Source organism: Brassica rapa, unplaced genomic scaffold (assembly GCF_000309985.2).
Source record: "Brassica rapa cultivar Chiifu-401-42 unplaced genomic scaffold, CAAS_Brap_v3.01 Scaffold1068, whole genome shotgun sequence".
In the NCBI taxonomy this organism is placed as follows: Eukaryota; Viridiplantae; Streptophyta; class Magnoliopsida; order Brassicales; family Brassicaceae; genus Brassica; species Brassica rapa.
The window spans coordinates 3,654-22,500 of record NW_022611002.1 but is presented as its reverse complement, the minus strand read 5'-3'; positions in this window follow the sequence as shown (position 1 = coordinate 22,500).

Below are 18,847 nucleotides of genomic sequence, written 5' to 3'. Positions count from 1 at the left end.
TCTCGCCTAGAACACTGTGAGTTGGTTTGTTTGAATTCCACTTGGAATTTAGGGTAGATCGAGTCTGCATATAGATTAGAATTATCACGCTATTGAATGGTAGAGTCCTTAGGGTTATTTTAATTATGGAACCGGACTCAGTTTAGCAAGGGCTAAGCTGAGATGAATGGAATTAAGACTGAGTTAATAACCTGACTAGGACTAGGGCTAGGATGCATCATGTTTTCTATTCTTGCGTGTTGATATTGTTGAGTGCAGGTTCCCGTTATCTTTAAAGATAGTTTCAGCGGGAGGCTGGACTATCTGGGTAACGGTTTGATTTGTATTGTTTAGTATTGATATTATTGTTTAGTAGTTAGTACTAAGGGTCTTAGGCCATATAGGCCGGACTACTGGTACTATTGGTTTGTGTTGTAGAGTCGAGTGTCTAGTTAGGATCTGGAACTTTATCTTTAGGTTAGGTTCTAGATTGAGTTTTGTTTTGTGTGAGTGGTGCCGACAGTATGTGCGTAACCCGCCCATACTAGGCTTGTGTAGGGGTGATTAGTGTTTTCCTCGGCCTCGTACCCAGCGGGTTCAAGGAAACCCCTTATTCGCTGGATCGGGAAGACTCAGACGAACGGTGTCATGTACTATGGCTGAGTATTACACGACGGTGTAATGGGACAGTGACCCGAAGGACTGTGGGCTGTCGCGCGGTGACCCGAAGGACTGTGGGCCGCGGTCGGTTGAAAGTTCCTTCTTCTGGCCTTTGTGGTAGGGAGATAGGATATTGCCGATAGAGAGGAGGAACACGAGATCACCAGGGCCCATGTTAGAGTATTGAGTCTAAGTAGAATAGTGTGTCGAGTTAGTTTTATTGTGTCGTCTTGAGGGTGAGGAACCCTCGAGTTAGTGTAGCACCGATATACGGCGTTACAAGTTAGATCGAGTCGTAGTTACTCATAGTCTTATTATTGTGATTGTGTTTGTGGTTGATTGATTTGCTTGCAGGTTCTGACATTAAGTCCTAAGTCTGGCTTAGGTACCGGATTAGGCTTGGTGTGTATTTTATTATTGTAGGCCTGACGTTGGCCTGTATGTGTTTGAGGGATTGCTTGTGAAGGGTGGTGGATATTAAAGCTATGCGGTATCATTGGTTGGCCGATCATGTTCTTGTTTGATTGTTGGTCGATCGACTAGTGATACTTGTATAGTCTAAGTGTCTAACACTACATGAGTACTGAACTCAGGCGTATATATGGTTAACTAGGGATTGGTTGTTGACTTGTTTTTATGCAGGTTCCCGTTACTTGAAGCTAGATCATGGCAGGAGGCCAAGTCTAACTTAGTAACGGTTTGCTTAGCCTTAGCTTTTATTGCATGCTAGGGCTAGATTGATTGTTATTTTGGGTTGTCTGGGTAGAGTCTAGGTTGCGGGTAGAGGCCGCCAGCTCACTGAGTAATACTAGATTACTCATCCAATCCGTTGTCCTTTGCAGGTCGCTTTAGGTAAGGATGATCGGATAGCTTGGTGCTGGACGTTAGGACGCCGGTGTAGATTTCATGCCTTTTCTAAACGGTATTGTGGATTTAGTGTTTAGTTGACGCATTTGCATTAGGCCGGGACCGGCTCTCGAATTATATCAATGTATGTATATTTCTCGAATCAATAAAGTAAATTGTTTTATATGCGCTTATGAGTTACTTGATATGTTGACTAGTCCGGTCTAACACAACGTTAGGTCGTAGTACGGGTTGAAAAGCCTTAGCCTCGATCTAACGGAAACGCTAACTCTAGGTACGGGTTGCAAAGCCTTATGCCTTGACGCAGCGGGACGAGTTAGTGGATGAACTGGTTAGGTCTTGGAGAACGTTTTGTGACTCTGCCGGATTGTCCCTGCCGTCACGTACGCTTCCGGACCATGTGTTGGGTTGGACGGTCAGTCATGTCTTGTTTGATTGTGGCTGGCCGGTTGGCCTTTCATCTCCACACCCTTGGTGTGGGTCGTCCGTCGGTCATGTTCTTGTTTGATTGTTGGCCGGTGGGTTCGACCTATGCTTAGGACGGTTCGGGGGTGTTACATGGGCTGTCTGTTCAGTAAACACAGGACGTCTGTGGGTTTCTGCCAGCACACACAGGACGTCCATGGCTGTCGTGGCTGTCCGGCAGCACACACAGAACGTCTGTGGCTGTCCGTGTGTGTCCGTGTGTGTCTGTGGGTGTCCGCCAGCACAATACGTTTGTGGCTTCAGTTGGCTGTCTGTCAGCGCACACAGGACGTCCATGTGTGTCCGTCAGCACACACAGGACGTCCATGTGTTTCCGTCAGCACACACAGGACGTCCATCAGTACATATATCAGCACGCTGGCCCTTCTCGTGGACTAATCGGGTGATTTTGGCCCACATGGGCTGTCTGTTCAGTACAAAAAGGTCGTACGTGGGTGTACGTCAGCACACACAGGACGTCCGTGGGTGTCCGTCAGCACACACAGGACGTCCGTGGCTGTCCGTGTCTCTCCGTGTGTGTCCGTAGGCACACACAAGACGTCTGTGGCTGTCCATCAGTACACATATCAGGACGTTGGTCCTTGGACTCAGCAGGCTAGCCCTTCCCGTGGACTGTTTGGGTGATTTTGGCCCACGTGGGCTGTGTGTTCAGTACACACAGGACGTCCGTGGGTGTCCGTCAGCACACACAAGACATCTGTGTGTGTCTGTAAGACCCGTTCCTGGTCTCTTGACCCAACTGGATACGAATGCTTACTTATTAATTTCTTTGCTTGTTTGATCCATTTTAAGTCTTTTATTTGCTAAGTCATATTCGAATATGAGGTTCATAAACAAAGGAACAGATTGCACAGCGGAATAACAATGTATAAACTTTGTATTACTTAGAAACATGAGATTCAATACACAACTTCTTAACAGTCTCATAGACAATCACTAGTTCATCCCTAGTATCATCTAACCACACGTTACACAGCCTCTCACTGACCGAGCCTTCACGGCTCCTTGGCTTGACCAGAACCATCCTTAGTTACTGAAACCACAACCAGATAAGCATTAATCATAACCGAGAATAGAACGGATTGATTCTACAATGCTTGTCTTGGTTCCTAGAACTTAGATAAACCTCAGTCAACATAATCATAAAACGTATGAACCTACCTACCGTATCCTAACTCATTCAACCAACCACCCCTTGACTTAGAATCAGATAGATAGTCCAGAATAGATAACAAAACACACGAACAGATCCGGATCGTCCCCAAAGACCAATCCGTCTAACCGGATAGAATCTAGGTGCGACCGGCCGATGGAGTCCGGCTCGATGGCCCAACGGACTCCCTTACCTGATCCGGCCTTAGGCCTGGATCCAATCGGCCGAGGAAGCCTCAAGCCTAATCCGGAAGGCTTAGCAACCGGTCAGACCTTCCGACTCTACCTTGGCTTAGACAAACCGTGACCTTGTCTTGACTAGACAAGCCATAGGCTGATCCATAAGGATCGGTCCTAACCTGTCCCGAAAGACACCGTTTGGAACATGTACCCTTTGGCCATTCGTGCCTCTTGGACACTCGTGACTCTTGACAACTCGTGCCTTTTGGGACATTCCCAACCGTTCGTCCTAACCGCCCAGTCTTGGTGCGACCGGATCATCCCACTAACCGACCCGTGTCTAGGCTAGCGGTTTGATTATGTTCGGCCAAAGCCTAGGGACGTGTCCCTTGGAATCAACCAACACAACCTTTCGTGTTTAACCAGAGAGAAGAGAAGAGAAACGAATTGAAACAGATAAGGAGAGCCGGATGGGACTTAGGAACCGAGCAGAGCCGCGGTGCGGTCGCATGGACCGTCCGTTCGGTCTGATGGAGCCACGGCCCATCACATACCTTGTGAACCACGTCTGGGTTCTCCATGCTCTTCTCCTTGTCTTGATCTCCCATTCTTGACCGGAGTTAGTTCTCAAACTATCAGAGTCGCCGGAACACAACACCACCACAATCGGCCTTTCTCTTGGCCGGAACTCTCTCTTTGTCTCTTTCTTTCTCTCTACGGTTTCTCTGAGTATTTTACTCTGGAATTGGATAATGAAATCGACCAGAGAGCCCCCATATTTATAGAAAATGAGGGGGTAAGTCTTGCCCCATGAACAGGCATGACTTGCTAGCGAATGGGCACCATCGGCCAAGGGTTGTCCCCTTTCGGCCACTTGCATCCCTTCGCCACAAGCCCAACCACGCCCCAAGCCTCCTGACGTAGCCCATGGCCTTGTCCTAAGACCCAACAGCCCATGGCCTCATGGCCGGACCTCACAGCCCGCCACTGACCCGGACCCGTACCATCGGCCTAAAGCCCGGACAGTCCGTCTAGCTGAGATGAGCTGACTCTCAGCGGCCTCAGCTGAGTGAGCTAGTAGTCCAGCTAGTGGAGCTGACTTAGTAGGGACTGAGCTGGAGTGAACTGAACCTAGCTTCCTTGAGCTGGCCGAGCTACTCGTCCACTTCGTCCAGCTACCGTCTTACTCGCCTAGCTTTCTCTTAGCTTGTATAAGGTTAAGTCTAAGTTTCCTTATGTCCTTAACCTTCTTTCTCGACCATGGAACGCTTTCCTTGATGTCCTAGGACTGGCTTGCACGTTTCCTCGAACCATGGCCGTCCCAACAATCCTACTCAGGATTGGGCTGTCTGTTCAGTACACACAGGATATCCGTGGGTGTCCATCAGCACACACAGGACATCCGGGGCTGTCCGTGTGTGTCCATGTGTGTCCGTCAGCACACACAGGACATTCGGGGCTGTCCGTGTGTGTCTGTGTGTGTCCGTCAGCAAACACAGGACGTCCGTGGCTGTCTATCAGTACACATATCAGCACATTGGTCGTTGGACTCAGCACGCTGACCCTTTTCGTGGACTGTTTGGGTGATTTTGGCCCACGTGGGCTGTCTGGTCAGTACACACAGGATGTCCGTGGGTGTCCGCCAGCACACACATGACGTCCGTGGCTGTCCGTGTGTGTCCGTCTGTGTCCGCCAGCACACACAGGACGTCCGTGTCTGTCCATCAGTACACATATCAGCACGTTGGTTCTTGGACTCCGCATGCTGGCCCTTCCCGTGGACTGTTTGGGTGATTTTGGCCCACGTGGGCTGTCTGTTCAGTACACACAAGACGTCCGTAAGTGTCCGCCTGTCATGCCCCCAATCCTGGAAAGGATTGTCAGGACGGCCATGGTTAGAGGAAACGTACCAGCCAGTCTTAGGACATCAAGGCAAGCGTTCCATGGTCGAAAAAGAAGGTTAAGAACATAAGGAAACTTAGACTTAACCTTATATAAGCTAAGAGACAGCTAGGACGAGTAAGACGGTAACTGGACGAAGTAGACGAGTAGCTCAACCAGCTCAACGAAGCTAGGTTTAGTTCACTCCAGCTCAGTCTCTACTAAGTCAGCTCCACTAGCTGGACTACTAGCTCACTCAGCTGAGACAGCTGAGAGTCAGCTCATCTCAGCTAGATGGACTGTTCGGGCTTTAGGCCAATGGTCCGGGTCCGGGTCAGTGGTGGGCTGTGAGGTCCGGCCATGAGGCCATGGGCTGTTGGGTCTTTGGACAAGTCCGTGGGCTAAGTCCTGGAGGCTTGGGGCGTGGGTTGGGCTTATGACCGACCCCAAACCCAATCAGAAAGGGCGATGGGATGCAAGTGGCCTAGAGGGCATAACCCCCTCGTTTTCTATAAATATGGGGCCTCTCCTTTTGGTTTCATTATCAAATTCCAGAGTAAAATGCTCATAGAAAAACGTAGAGAGAGAGAGAGAGAGTACGAGCCAAGAGATCGGCCAGAAAAGGGCCGGTCATGGTGGTTTTGTATCTCCGGCAAGGAGAACGGTTTAGGAGAGAGGAGGCCGTGTGGTTATGAATACCCAAGGCATAGAGAAAGGTCGGGTGAAGGACTCCAAAGCCGTGGTTCAGACAGATAGGGTCAGTGGGGTAACCACCGACTCATCGGCTAAGACAATCGGACAGTCCGAACCGGTCTAGCCATGGGCGTTTGGATTGTGTCCTATTCTTCTCATTCTTTTCATCCAATTCTTCTTCTACTCCTTCTGTACATTGGCGTGGCCTTGTGGATATGTTGGGATTGGTTATAACCGTGGTTCTGGTTGAGTAATGCGGTCGCGGTCAATAACCGTCGAGTTAGGCGCGCGCATGGTCTAAACCGGCCTCAGGTGATCCGATTGGATAGGGGCGGTTCAGTTCTGTTATGAACCGTTGCAACCCTTCCCTGAACAGTCACAATGGTTCATGACTTGTGTAGGTTAAGGCGTGGTCCTTTGGCCATAGGCCGGACACACGTACAAACCAGACAGTCCGTACGGACAGTTAGGTCGAACGGTTGGAACATCTGCATGGGTGCGAGTTGCCAAGGGTCATGAGTTGCCAAGAGGCACGAGTGTCCAAAGGGTACAAGTTCCCAAAGGGTGTGAGTTCCAAACGGTGCCATTGGTTCAAGGCTTAGGCCGAACCAAGTGGACAGTCCGCGGCTGCATAGTCAAACGGATGGACGGTTAGTTTAACCGGAGTGTTGTGTCGCAAGGTCTGATTGGTTGCAAGGCAATCCGGTTTGGTCTTGGGCCTTACTCTCTTGTATGGATCCAGGCTTTGGGTCGGATCAGGTAAGAAGGTCCGTGAGCCTTTGGGCCAGACTTATAACTGGTCGATCACACCTAGATCTTAACCAGACGGTTAGACGGGACTATGGACGATCCGGCTATGGTTGGATGGCTTTAGCCGCAAAGGCTAAGTGGGATATCTTACAATAAACCTTGGGTTGGTGAGTAGGATAGGCGCCATATGCATTATGTAGGGCGTAGACCCACATGATGGCAATGGAAGGCCGGTTATATCAGTATCTGCTAAGTAGAGGATGGCTTATCAAGTCTGGTGGTCGGATCATGTTTCATGATGATGGTTCGATGGCCGAGCACTAGTATGGATAGTCACGTTGCTGGAGTAAGAGTATTGATGTGATGCTTCTAGATATCGACCTTGGTGTTGATAGCTTCGAGATTGGCTAAGAGTCATGACGAAGTGTATGGCTAGTACGATGTGTCGTAGACCATCGTAAATGCTAGATCTACATAAGTAAATGCTAGATCATACCTTTGCCACATCTACGAAGCTTTAAGCTTGTCGGTCCTCTATTGACTCGAATTTCTCTTGCTTGACAGCTGGACCACGATCACTCAATGATGTTACTTAAGGTCATTATCTTGATTCCTGCATCAAACAACTCCCCTAGGTACTTAGTCATTCAACCAACCATCCCCACAGACATAAGTAACCTTTGAGAAGTCTTTGGAAGGATAAGGGTTTGCATCTGGCCTTTCTCGGCTCATGCACACTCAAACATCCCCTTGCCATATAGATACTGAGCCTAAGTGTGATTGTTCAAGGAAGGCCGTGTAAGATCTGATCATGGTTGAGTATGGACGACCTGACCTCTGAATGATGGTTCAAGGTGTCGGAACTAATCTGATGAATGCATTGTTTGGTATGAACAAATCATATATGTTGTTTGGGTTAAGTCCCAAAGCCGGTCAGGCCAGATGATGACTCATCAGTTCCAAGTCATGTGAGGATGGTTGGTTGATTGACTTAGGATCTAATGAGATTTGTTAGTCCAGAATATGGATTGGGTACTATTGCCTATATGGCAAGGGGATGTTTGAGTGTGCATGAGCCAAGAAAGGCCAGATGCAAACCCTTATCCTTTCAAAGACTTCTCAAAGGTTACTTATGTATGTGGGGATGGTTGGTTGAATGACTAAGTACCTAGGGGAGTTGTTTGATGCAGGAATCAAGATAAGGACCTTAAGTAAGATCATTGAGTGATCGTGGTCCAGCTGTCAAGCAAGAGCAATTCGAGTCAATGGAGGACCGATGAGCTAATAAGCTTCGTAGATGTGGCAAAGGTATGATCTAGCATTTACTTATGTAGATCTAGATAGAATGGTTTAGGGGAATGGAACCTCAGAATTGTATGGCTTGGTTTGGGTTTAGGATTGACCATTAAGCTAATTGGTAGTTGAGTAAACTGACCAAGGCTAAGGTGATTCGACCTGGTTTTAGACCAATGGATAACTACAGAATAATCCGCTGCGTATCTGTTGATAGGATGTATGCTATTAATGACTAGGGAAGTCTTTAGCTAAGATCTAAGTTAGCCCTCACCTTTAGGCGATATTATAAATAAAGGGCGAAAATTAAGAGGTTCGGCCAAGAAGTGGACCGAGCGACGTGAGGCATCGACCGCGGCCTAGGCGGCCGGGATCTGGTCTTACAAGTTGGTATCATAGCATGCTTGATCCTGTTTAGGACAACGCTCTAAGATTATGCGTTCCATACCGAAATTATTTCCAAAACTATGATGACTATGAAACCTTAGTTGGGGTGAGCCAAGAAACGGTTGAGGTAAGCTAGGGTATCATGCTTGTGAATGTGGGAATTCTAAGATGAACCGGCTTAGCCAAGATACATTTTCCAAGGCAAGAACCTATAAACAGAAAGGTTGGTCGATCTAGTTATTTAGAAGTAATAGACGGGTTGGAAGGGATGGAAACAATGCAAGACTTGTTTATGGATGACATGAACAAGGGAAGTAACATGGACCAGAGAGCGGCTTAGGTTGAAATAAACGTGCAGCATTCTACTGAAGTTAAGTGTTATCCCTTGATGGTCGTTCATAATAAGTAAAGCATATGCAATATTAAAATCTGACTCAAGGGAGACACTACATGACCAGTACACGAGTGGACTTCTGATCAGATGGATCAGTTAGGACTCGGTATAAGTCAAGGTAGGCTTCCATTGATCGAGTCAGTTGGAATGAATTAATTCCAATCTGAATCCGTCCAAGGAAAGAATGAGAAAACTCATGATGTTCGTTCCAATCAATGGAAGAACATGATCTTAAGTACCGTAGTATGATGGGGATTGAGGTATATTAAAATTGCTCTTGTGAATGGTATGAGCATTCGCAAAAGTAAGACGCCTTGGAGAATGGTATGGGACGTTTTCCAAGTGTGTGGTCAAACCGAGATTTTACTCATCTAGGTATCCACTGGAAGTGGAAGTATTAAAGTTATTGGCAATGCCATGAGGGATGTTATGGGACGTTCTTTGTGGTGTGGTCATGCACTGAGATAGTTTCCACAAGTGGATTTGTGGTGTGGAAACACACGTACTTTTTGACATAGAGGCTACACATAGTTTTGTGAGTCCGGGACTGGTCGGAAAGAGTTCTGTCTGAGTTCTGGGGATGATTCAAGACTAGTGAGGGCAGCGGTGGGCAAATAATGCATTCACTAGGGCTCATGAAAAATATCCCGGTGATGATCCAGGAGAGAAATCTGCCTGTAGATCTGATCGAGAAAAATATCCACGCGCCTACAGAATCACGAGATGATCCTAGGCATGAATCTGTTTGGGAAAGTGTCGGGCCACTCTTGATTGCCACAAAGTTCGTGTGCAATTGGAGACTGGACCTCACCCGATCCAGTACCAAAGTCTGAGTCCGGCTCTAAGGAAAGTAGGGGTGTCAGCAGTCCAAGTGAATCGGATGCTTAGACAGGTTTGTGAAGTATTTTTTTACCACAACTACCACTATGGAGCACAGCAATTCTGTTGATCTGTCTGGGATGTCGTTGGTATCGAGATCCATTGTCTGAGTCCGGCATTAAGGAATGTAGTGGTGCAAGCATTCCTTGTGGATCGGATGCTTAGACGGGATTGTGAAGTATTTATTTGACCACAATTACCACTATGGAGCGCGGCAAATTCTGTTGATCTGAAAGATCTGTTTGAGGACCCGTTGGTGTCCGAGTTCCCAGATGTGTTCCGTTCGCTACAGAGTGTCCCCTCTGGTAGGTCGGACCATTTATGATTGAACTGGAACCAGGGACAGAATCACTGTCCTAGAGTCCGTTTATGTCGGCTCCGGCCGAAATGGCAGAGCCAAAGTTGACCACGTCCGAGAGAGGACCATGGTCGGAGTACAACCAAGTCGGAGTTTGACCTAAGGTTGAGAATGATCAAGTCTAGTAAAGGACGAGGATCAGGCCACGACCTATTTGGAGATGGACCTTTGGTCGGGGTGAAACGGTCAAGTCTGTGAGTGGACCAGGACCAGAGTACGATCGAGTCCAAGAAAGGACCAGGATCGAATTATGACAAAGTCCAGTGAAGGACTGAAGTCAAGTCTGAGGCGTTTTTAGTCTGGAGGGACTAAGATCGCAATGTGGCCAAGCCTGAAAAGGTTGTCGCCGGTTAAGGGGATGATCCAGTATGTTGTGGCTGAGGTCATGAACCTTATTGTCCATGAAGGACAAAAGAACCATAACAATCTGTTAGGACTCGTTGTAGGACGAGCAGCCTAAAGATTGGAACAAGTTCGTGAGGACTTGACTGGTACATCGAGTGGTGTGGGGATTGGTCAAATCTACTAAGGCTCGAGTATGCAGCATGTTCCTAAGGACTGATTATGATCTAGTCTTGGACTATGATCAGAGAAAGAATAAAATCTGAAGAAGATGCTATTCAAAGGAAAGACATAGACTTGTTGGATACTAGGACCGCAACCTGGAGAGTTCGGCCAGTGACACAAGGAATGTCTTTGGATGGATTTTCAAGTATCACTTGAATGGGTGCTTGATGGACCCTCGACTGTGGTCGAAGTAGACAAGTAAGGGTGCCATCAGCAAAACCAGAAGGACCACTTGATAGGATTTTTGTGGTTAAATCCTTATCAAGTGGGGGAGACTTGTACAACGATGGTCAAAGGAATTTGATCATCGAAGTGGTCAATTGGTGGTTTTGAATCAAGCTTGTTCTATTCTCTGATCAAGACTAGAATAAGTTCGGTTGGAATATTTTGTCTTGGGACAAGGTATAATCATCACCGGATTCGAGGACAAATCAATTACAAGTGGGGGAGACTTGTCACGCCCCCAATCCTGGAAAGGATTGTCAGGACGGCCATGGTTCGAGGAAACGTACCAGCCAGTCTTATGACATCAAGGCAAGCGTTCCATGGTCGAAAAAGAAGGTTAAGAACATAAGGAAACTTAGACTTAACCTTATATAAGCCAAGAGACAGCTAGGACGAGTAAGACGGTAACTGGACGAAGTAGACGAGTAGCTCGACCAGCTCAACGAAGCTAGGTTTAGTTCACTCCAGCTCAGTCCCTACTAAGTCAGCTCCACTAGCTGGACTACTAGCTCACTCAGCTGAGACAGCTGAGAGTCAGCTCATCTCAGCTAGACGGACTGTTCGGGCTTTAGGCCGATGGTCCGGGTCCGGGTCAGTGGCGGGCTGTGAGGTCCGGCCATGAGGCCATGGGCTGTTGGGTCTTTGGACAAGGCCGTGGGCTAAGTCCAGGAGGCTTGGGGCGTGGGTTGGGCTTATGACCGACCCCAAACCCAATCAGAAAGGGTGATGGGATACAAGTGGCCTAGAGGGCACAACCCTTGGCCGATGGTGCCTGTTCGCTAGCAAGTCGTTCCTGTTCGTGGGGCAAGACTTACCCCCTCGTTTTCTATAAATATGGGGCCTCTCCTGTGGGTTACATTATCCAATTCCAGAGTAAAATGCTCATAGAAAAACGTAGAGAGAGAGAGAGAGAGTACCGGCCAAGAGATCGGCCGGAAAAGGGCCGGTCGTGGTGGTTTTGTATCTCCGGGAAGGAGAACGGTTTAGGAGAGAGGAGGCCGTGCGGTTATGAATACCCAAGGCATAGAGAAAGGTTTGGAGAAGGACTCCAAAGCCGTGGTTCAGTCAGATAGGGTCAGTGGGGTATCCTTCGACTCATCGGCTAAGACAATCGGACAGTCCGAACCGGTCTAGCCAAGGGCGTTTGGATTGTGTCCTATTCTTCTCATTCTTTTCATCCAATTCTTCTTCTACTCCTTCTGTACATTGGCGTGGCCTTGTGGATATGTTGGGATTGGTTATAACCGTGGTTCTGGTTGAGTAATGCGGTCGCGGTCCATAACCGTCGAGTTAGGCGCGCGCATGGTCTAAACCGGCCTCAGGTGATCCGATTGGATAGGGGCGGTTCTGTTCTGTTCTGAAGGGGTTGCAACCCTTCCCTGAACAGTCACAATGGTTCATGTCTTGTGTAGGTTAAGGCGCGGTCCTTTGGACATAGGCCGGACACACGTACAGACCAGACAGTCCATACGGACAGTTAGGTCGAATGGTTGGAACATCTGAATGGGTGCGAGTTGCCAAGGGTCATGAGTTGCCAAGAGGCACGAGTTTCCAAAGGGTACTAGTTCCCAAAGGGTTTGAGTTCCAAACGGTGCCATTGGATCAAGGCTTAGGCCGAACCAAGTGGACAGTCCGCGGCTGCATAGTCAAACGGATGGACGGTTAGTTTAACCGCAGTGTTGTGTCGCAAGGTCTGATTGGTTGCAAGGCAATCCGGTTTGGTCTTGGGCCTTACTCTCTGGTATGGATCCAGGCTTTGGGTCGGATCAGGTAAGAAGGTCCGTGAGCCTTTGGGCCAGACTTATAACTGGTCGATCGCACCTAGATCTTAACCAGACGGTTAGACGGGACTATGGACGATCCGGCTATGGTTGGATGGCTTTAGCCGCGAAGGCTAAGTGGGATATTTTACAATAAACCTTGGGTTGGTGAGTAGGATAGGCGCCATATGCATTATGTAGGGCGTAGACCCACATGATGGCAATGGAAGGCCAGTTATATCAGTACCTGCTAAGTAGACGATGGCTTATCAAGTCTGGTAGTCAGATCATGTTTCATGATGATGGTTCGATGGCCGAGCACTAGTATGGATAGTCACGTTGCTGGAGTAAGAGTATTGATGTGATGCTTCTAGATATCAACCATGGTGTTGATAGCTTCGAGATTGGCTAAGAGTCATGACGAAGTGTATGGCTAGTACTATGTGTCGTAGACCATAGATACTGAGCCTAAGTGTGATTGTTGAAGGAAGGCCGTGTAAGATCTGATCATGGTTGAGTATGGACGACCTGACCTCTGAATGATGGTTCAAGGTGTCGGAACTAATCTGATTAAGGAATGCATCATTTGGTATGAACAAATCATATATGTTGTTTGGGTTAAGTTCCAAAGCCGGTCAGGCCAGATGATGGCTCATCAGTTCCAAGTCATGTGAGGATGGTTGGTTGATTGACTTAGGATCTAATGAGATTTGTCAGTCCAGAATATGGATTGGGTACTATTGCCTATATGGCAAGGGGATGTTTGAGTGTGCATGAGCCGAGAAAGGCCAGATGCAAACCCTTATCCTTTCAAAGACTTCTCAAAGGTTACCTATGTCTGTGGGGATGGTTGGTTGAATGACTAAGTACCTAGGGGAGTTGTTTGATGCAGGAATCAAGATAAAGACCTTAAGTAAGATCATTGAGTGATCGTGGTGCAGCTGTAAAGTAAGAGCAGTTCGAGTCAATGGAGGACCGATGAGCTAATAAGCTCCGTAGATTTGGCAAAGGTATGATGTAGAATTTACTTACGTAGATCTAGATTGAATGGTTTAGGGGAATGGAACCTCAGAATTGTATGGCTTGGTTTGGGTTTAGGATTTACCTTTAAGCTAATTAGTAGTTGAGTAAACTGACCAAGGCTAAGGTGATTCGACCACACAAGTGTTAGATTGGTTTTAGACCAATGGTTAACTACAGAATAATCCGCTGCGTATCTGTTGAAAGGATCTAGGCTATTAAAGACTAGGAAAGTCTTTAGCTAAGATCTAAGTTAGCCCTCGCCTTTAGGCGATATTATAAATAAAAGGCAAAAATTAAGAGGTTCGGCCAGGAAGTGGACAGAGCGACGTGAGGCATTGACCGCAGCCTAGGCGGCCGGGATCGGGTCTTACACCGCCAGCACATACAGAACATCCGTGGCTGTCTGTGGCTGTCCGTCAGCACACACATGACGTCTGTGGCTGTCCGTTTGTGTCCGTGTGTGTATGTGGGTGTCCGCCAGCAAACACAGGACGTTCAAGGCTGTCAATGGCTGCCCGTCAGCACACACAGGACGTCTGTGTGTGTCTGCGTGTGTCTGTCAGCACACACATGACGTCCGTGGCTGTCCATCAGTACACATATCAGCACACTGGTCCTTGGACTCAGCACGCTGGCCCTTCCCCTGGACTGTTCGGGTGATTTTGGCCCACATGGGTTGTCTGGTCAGTACACACAGGACGTCCGTGGCTGTCCGTGTCTTTCCGTCTGTGTCCATCAGCACACACAGGACGTCCGTGGCTGTCCGTGTGTGTCTGTGTGTGTCCGTCAGCACACACAGGACGTCCGTGGCTGTCCATCAGTACACATATCAGCACGTTGGTCCTTGGACTCAGCACGCTGACCCTTCCTGTGGACAGTTCGAGTGATTTTGGCCCTCTTGGGCAGTCTGTTGAGTACACACGGGACGTCTCTGGGTGTCCGCCATCACACACAGGACGTCTGTGGCTGTCTGTGTGTGTCCGTCTGTGTTCGTCAGCACACACAGGACGTCGGTGGCTGTCCATAAGTACACATATCAGCACACTGGCCCTTCCCGTGGACTGTTTGGGTCATTTTAGCCCACGTGGGCGGTCTGTTCAGTACACACAGGACGTCCGTGGGTGTCCGCCAGCACACACATGACGTTTGAGGATGTCCGTGGCTGTCTGTCAGCACACACAGGACATCTATGGTTATCCGTGTGTGTCTGTGGGTGTCCGCCAGCATACACAGGATGTTCGTGGCTGTCTGTCAGCACACACAGGAAGTTCGTGTGTGTCCGTCAGCACACACAAGACGTCCGTGTGTGTGCGTGTGTGTCCATCAGCACACACATGATGTTTGTGGCTGTCCATCAGTACACATATCAGCACGCTGGCCCTTCCTGTGGACTGTTCGGGTGATTTTGACCCACGTGGGAAGTCTGTTAAGTACACAAAGGACGTTCGTGGGTGTCCGTCAGCACACACAGGACGTCTGTGGGTGTCCGTCAGCACACACAGGATGTTCCTGGCTGTCCGTGTGTGTCCGTCAGCACACACAGGACGTCCGTGGCTGTCCATCAGTACACATATCAGCACGTTGGTCCTTGGACTCAGCACGCTGACCCTTCCCGTGGACTGTTCGGGTGATTTTGGCCCACGTGGGCTGTCTGTTCAGTAAACACAGGACGTCCGTGGGTGTCCGTCCGCACACACATTACGTCCGTGTGTGTCCGTCAGCACACACAGGACGTCCGTGGCTGTCCATCAGTACACATATCAGCACGTTGGTCCTTGGACTCAGCACCCTGGCCCTTCCCGTGGACTGTTTGGGTGATTTTGTCCCACGTGGGCTGTCTGTTCAGTACACACAGGACGTCTTTGGGTGTCCGCCAGAACACACATGACGTCCATAGCTGTCCGTCAGCACACACAGGACGTCAGTGGATGTCCTTGTGTGTCTGTGTGTGTCCGTCAGCACACACATGACGTCCGTGTGTTCGGCTCCATGTATTGATCTGTGGACCGCAATCTATCACACAGGACATCCGTGGCTGTCCGTCATCACACACAGGACGTCCGTGTGTGTCCGTGGGTGTCTGCCAGCACACACAGGACGTCTGTGGCTGTCCGTCATGACACATAGGACATCCGTGATTGTCTGTGTGTGTCCGTGTGTGTCCGTCAGCACACACATGACGTCCGTGGGTGTCCGTCAGCACACACATGACGTCTGTGTGTGTCCGTCAGCACACACAGGACGTCCGTGGCTGTCCATGTGTGTCCGTGTGTGTCCGTCAGCACACACAGGACGTCCGTGGCTGTTCATCAGTACACATATCAGCACGTTGGTCCTTGGACTCAGCACCCTGGCCCTTCCTGTGGACTGTTTGGGAGATTTTGTCCCACGTGGGCTGTCTGTTCAGTACACACAGGACGTCCGTGGGTGTCCGCCAGCACAAACAGGACGTCCGTGGCTGTCTGTGGCTATCCGTCAGCACACACAGGTCATCAGTAGCTGTCCGTGTGTGTCCGTCAGCACACACAGGACGTTCGTGGCTGTCCATCAGTACACATATCAGCACATTGGTCCTTGGACTCAGCATGCTGACCCTTCCCGTGGACTGTTCAGGTGATTTTGGCCCACGTGGGCTGTCTGTTCAGTACACACAGGACGTCCGTGGGTGTCCGTCAGCACACACATGACGTCCGTGTGTGTCCGTCAGCACACACAGGATGTCTGTGGCTGTCCATGTGTGTCCGTGTGTATCCGTCAGCACACACAGGACGTCTGTGGCTGTCCATCAGTACACATATCAGCACGTTGGTCCTTGGACTCAACACGCTGACCCTCCCCGTGGACTGTTCGGGTGATTTTGGCCCGCGTGGGCTGTCTGTTCAGTACACACAGGACGTCTGTGGGTGTCCGTCAGCACACACAGGACGTCTGTGGCTGTTTGTGTGTGTCCGTCTGTGTCCTTCAGCACACACAGGACGTCTGTGGCTGTCCATCAGTACACATATCAGCACGTTGGTCCTTGGACTCAGCACGCTTGTCCTTCCCATGAACTGTTTGGGTGATTTTGGCCCAGGTGGGCTGTGTGTTCAGTACACACAGGACGTCCGTGGGTGTCCGCCATCACACACAGGACGTCTGTGGCTGTCTGTGGCTGTCCGTCAGCACACACAGGACGTGTGTGGCTGTCAGTGTGTGTCTATCAGAACACACAGGACGTCTGTGGCTGTCTATCAGAACACACAGGATGACCGTGCTGTCCGTGTGTGTCCGTGTGTGTCCGTGTGTGTCCGTCAGCACACACAGAACGTCCGTGGGTGTCCATCAACACACACAGGACGTCCCTGTTTGTCCGTCAGCACACACAGGACGTTCGTGGCGGTCTGTGTGTCCGTGTGTGTCCGTCAGCACCCACAGGACGTCCGTGGCTGTCCATCAGTACACATATCAGCACTATGGTCGTTGGACTAAACACGCTGGCCCTTCCCGTGGACTGTTTGGGTCTGTCTGTTCAGTACACACAGGACGTCCGTGGGTGTCCGCCAGCACACACAGGACATCCGTGGCTGTCCATGTGTGTCTGTGTGTGTCCGTCAGCACACACAGGACGTCCATGGGTGTCCATCAGCACACACAGGACGTCCCTGTGTGTCCGTCAGCACACACAGGACGTCCGTGGCAGTCTGTGTGTCCGTGTGTGTCCGTCAGCACACACAGGACGTCTGTGGCTGTCCATCAGTACACATATCAGCACGTTGGTCTTTGAACTCAGCACGCTGGCCCTTCCCGTGGACTGTTTGGGTGATTTTGGTCCACGTGGTCTGTCTGTTCAGTACATACAGGACGGCCGTGGGTGTCCGCCAGCACACACAGGACGTCCGTGGCTGTCTGTGTGTGTTCGTGTGTGTCCGTCAGCACACACAGGATGTCTGTGGCTGTCCATTAGTAAACATATCAGCGCGCTTGTCATGTCCTCGATCCTAGATAAGGTCGCCCGGACGGGCCATGGTGCGGGGAGACGCACCAGTCAGGTCATTAGACCTTGAGACAAGCGTATCATGGTCCTGAATGAAGGTTAAGGGCATCAGTCAGCTGAGACTTAACCAGGATACGATGGAAACAAGGGTAAAGGAGTTGAGTGAGTGTTTAGGCAACCGGACAAGGCCGCGGATGATGGCCGTGTGAGTCTGGCCGGTTTGGATCGATTGGCCACTCCTTACTCTGACTTCTTCTACTCTGTTTTCTTCATATATATTGTACTATGGATTGTTTTATGATATTACAGGGAAGGATCTATCGATCTTAAGGCCTTGGCCTGATCAAATTCCCATGAAAGCCCCTTGTTCTTGTGTGGGCTGTTCATGGCCGAGATCACTATGATCTGAGCCGGTTCTTTTGAATCTGATTATGAGAATATTTTTCTTCTGAATTGTCATGATTTATCATGAATTTTATTTGGTATTTGGATCTCTTTTTAATGGGGTCAGATTTGACATTTTTGATGATTGTTCTTGACTAGATTGGATCTGACCATGCAATGTGAACTGATTCTTGTTTTGTAATCTAACCTTGTGATTGTGTGTTTGTTTGTGTTGGATCCAGGACCAGAAATGGACCGTGGTAAGGGAAAAGCACCATGAGGACCGCGGCCATGGGAAGATGTGTGGTGATTGGGTTGATTCTGAAAATTGTGTAATTATTGTAGCCTATTGTGCAACTTGTGAACTTATGCGATTCTCGTGTGTGATCTACTTATTAGGATGATGAATGATGTATGAACCTTGGTTATTATCTATGAAATATCTATTTGCCCTAGTCGATGTTGGATTGTTTAAGTGTGAATGTTGGAACCTCAAAACTCTGAAAAAGACTTAGAATTATTAAACACTCGAACTTGAATATGTAAATGAAACTGGTTGCATTGTTTGGTGAGGCCGCGGTCGGGTTGGATTGAGGAATCCAGGATCGGGTCTTACAAGTTGGTATCAGAGCATTCTTGATTCTAGGATTTGTTGGGTTATTGGTTCACCACACACTTGGCCGTTTGGACTCATGGTGAGATAGTTGGGTTCTAAGTAATCTTTTGTACTGATTAACTTAGGAGTGATTGAGTTTGTGTGTTCAGTTGTGGACTAACCTTTTTTTGTGTTTGTAACTCCTAAGGGTACAAGAAGGTATAAATCTCGGAAAGGAAAGGAGGCAACTGGAGCGTCTGGAGCAGTGGGGCAGGATGGTGCTGAACAGACCGGAGTGTTACCAGCTGGAACCATTCCAACCACAGTGCTACCGGCTCTGGTGGAGCAGGTGGACAATGCA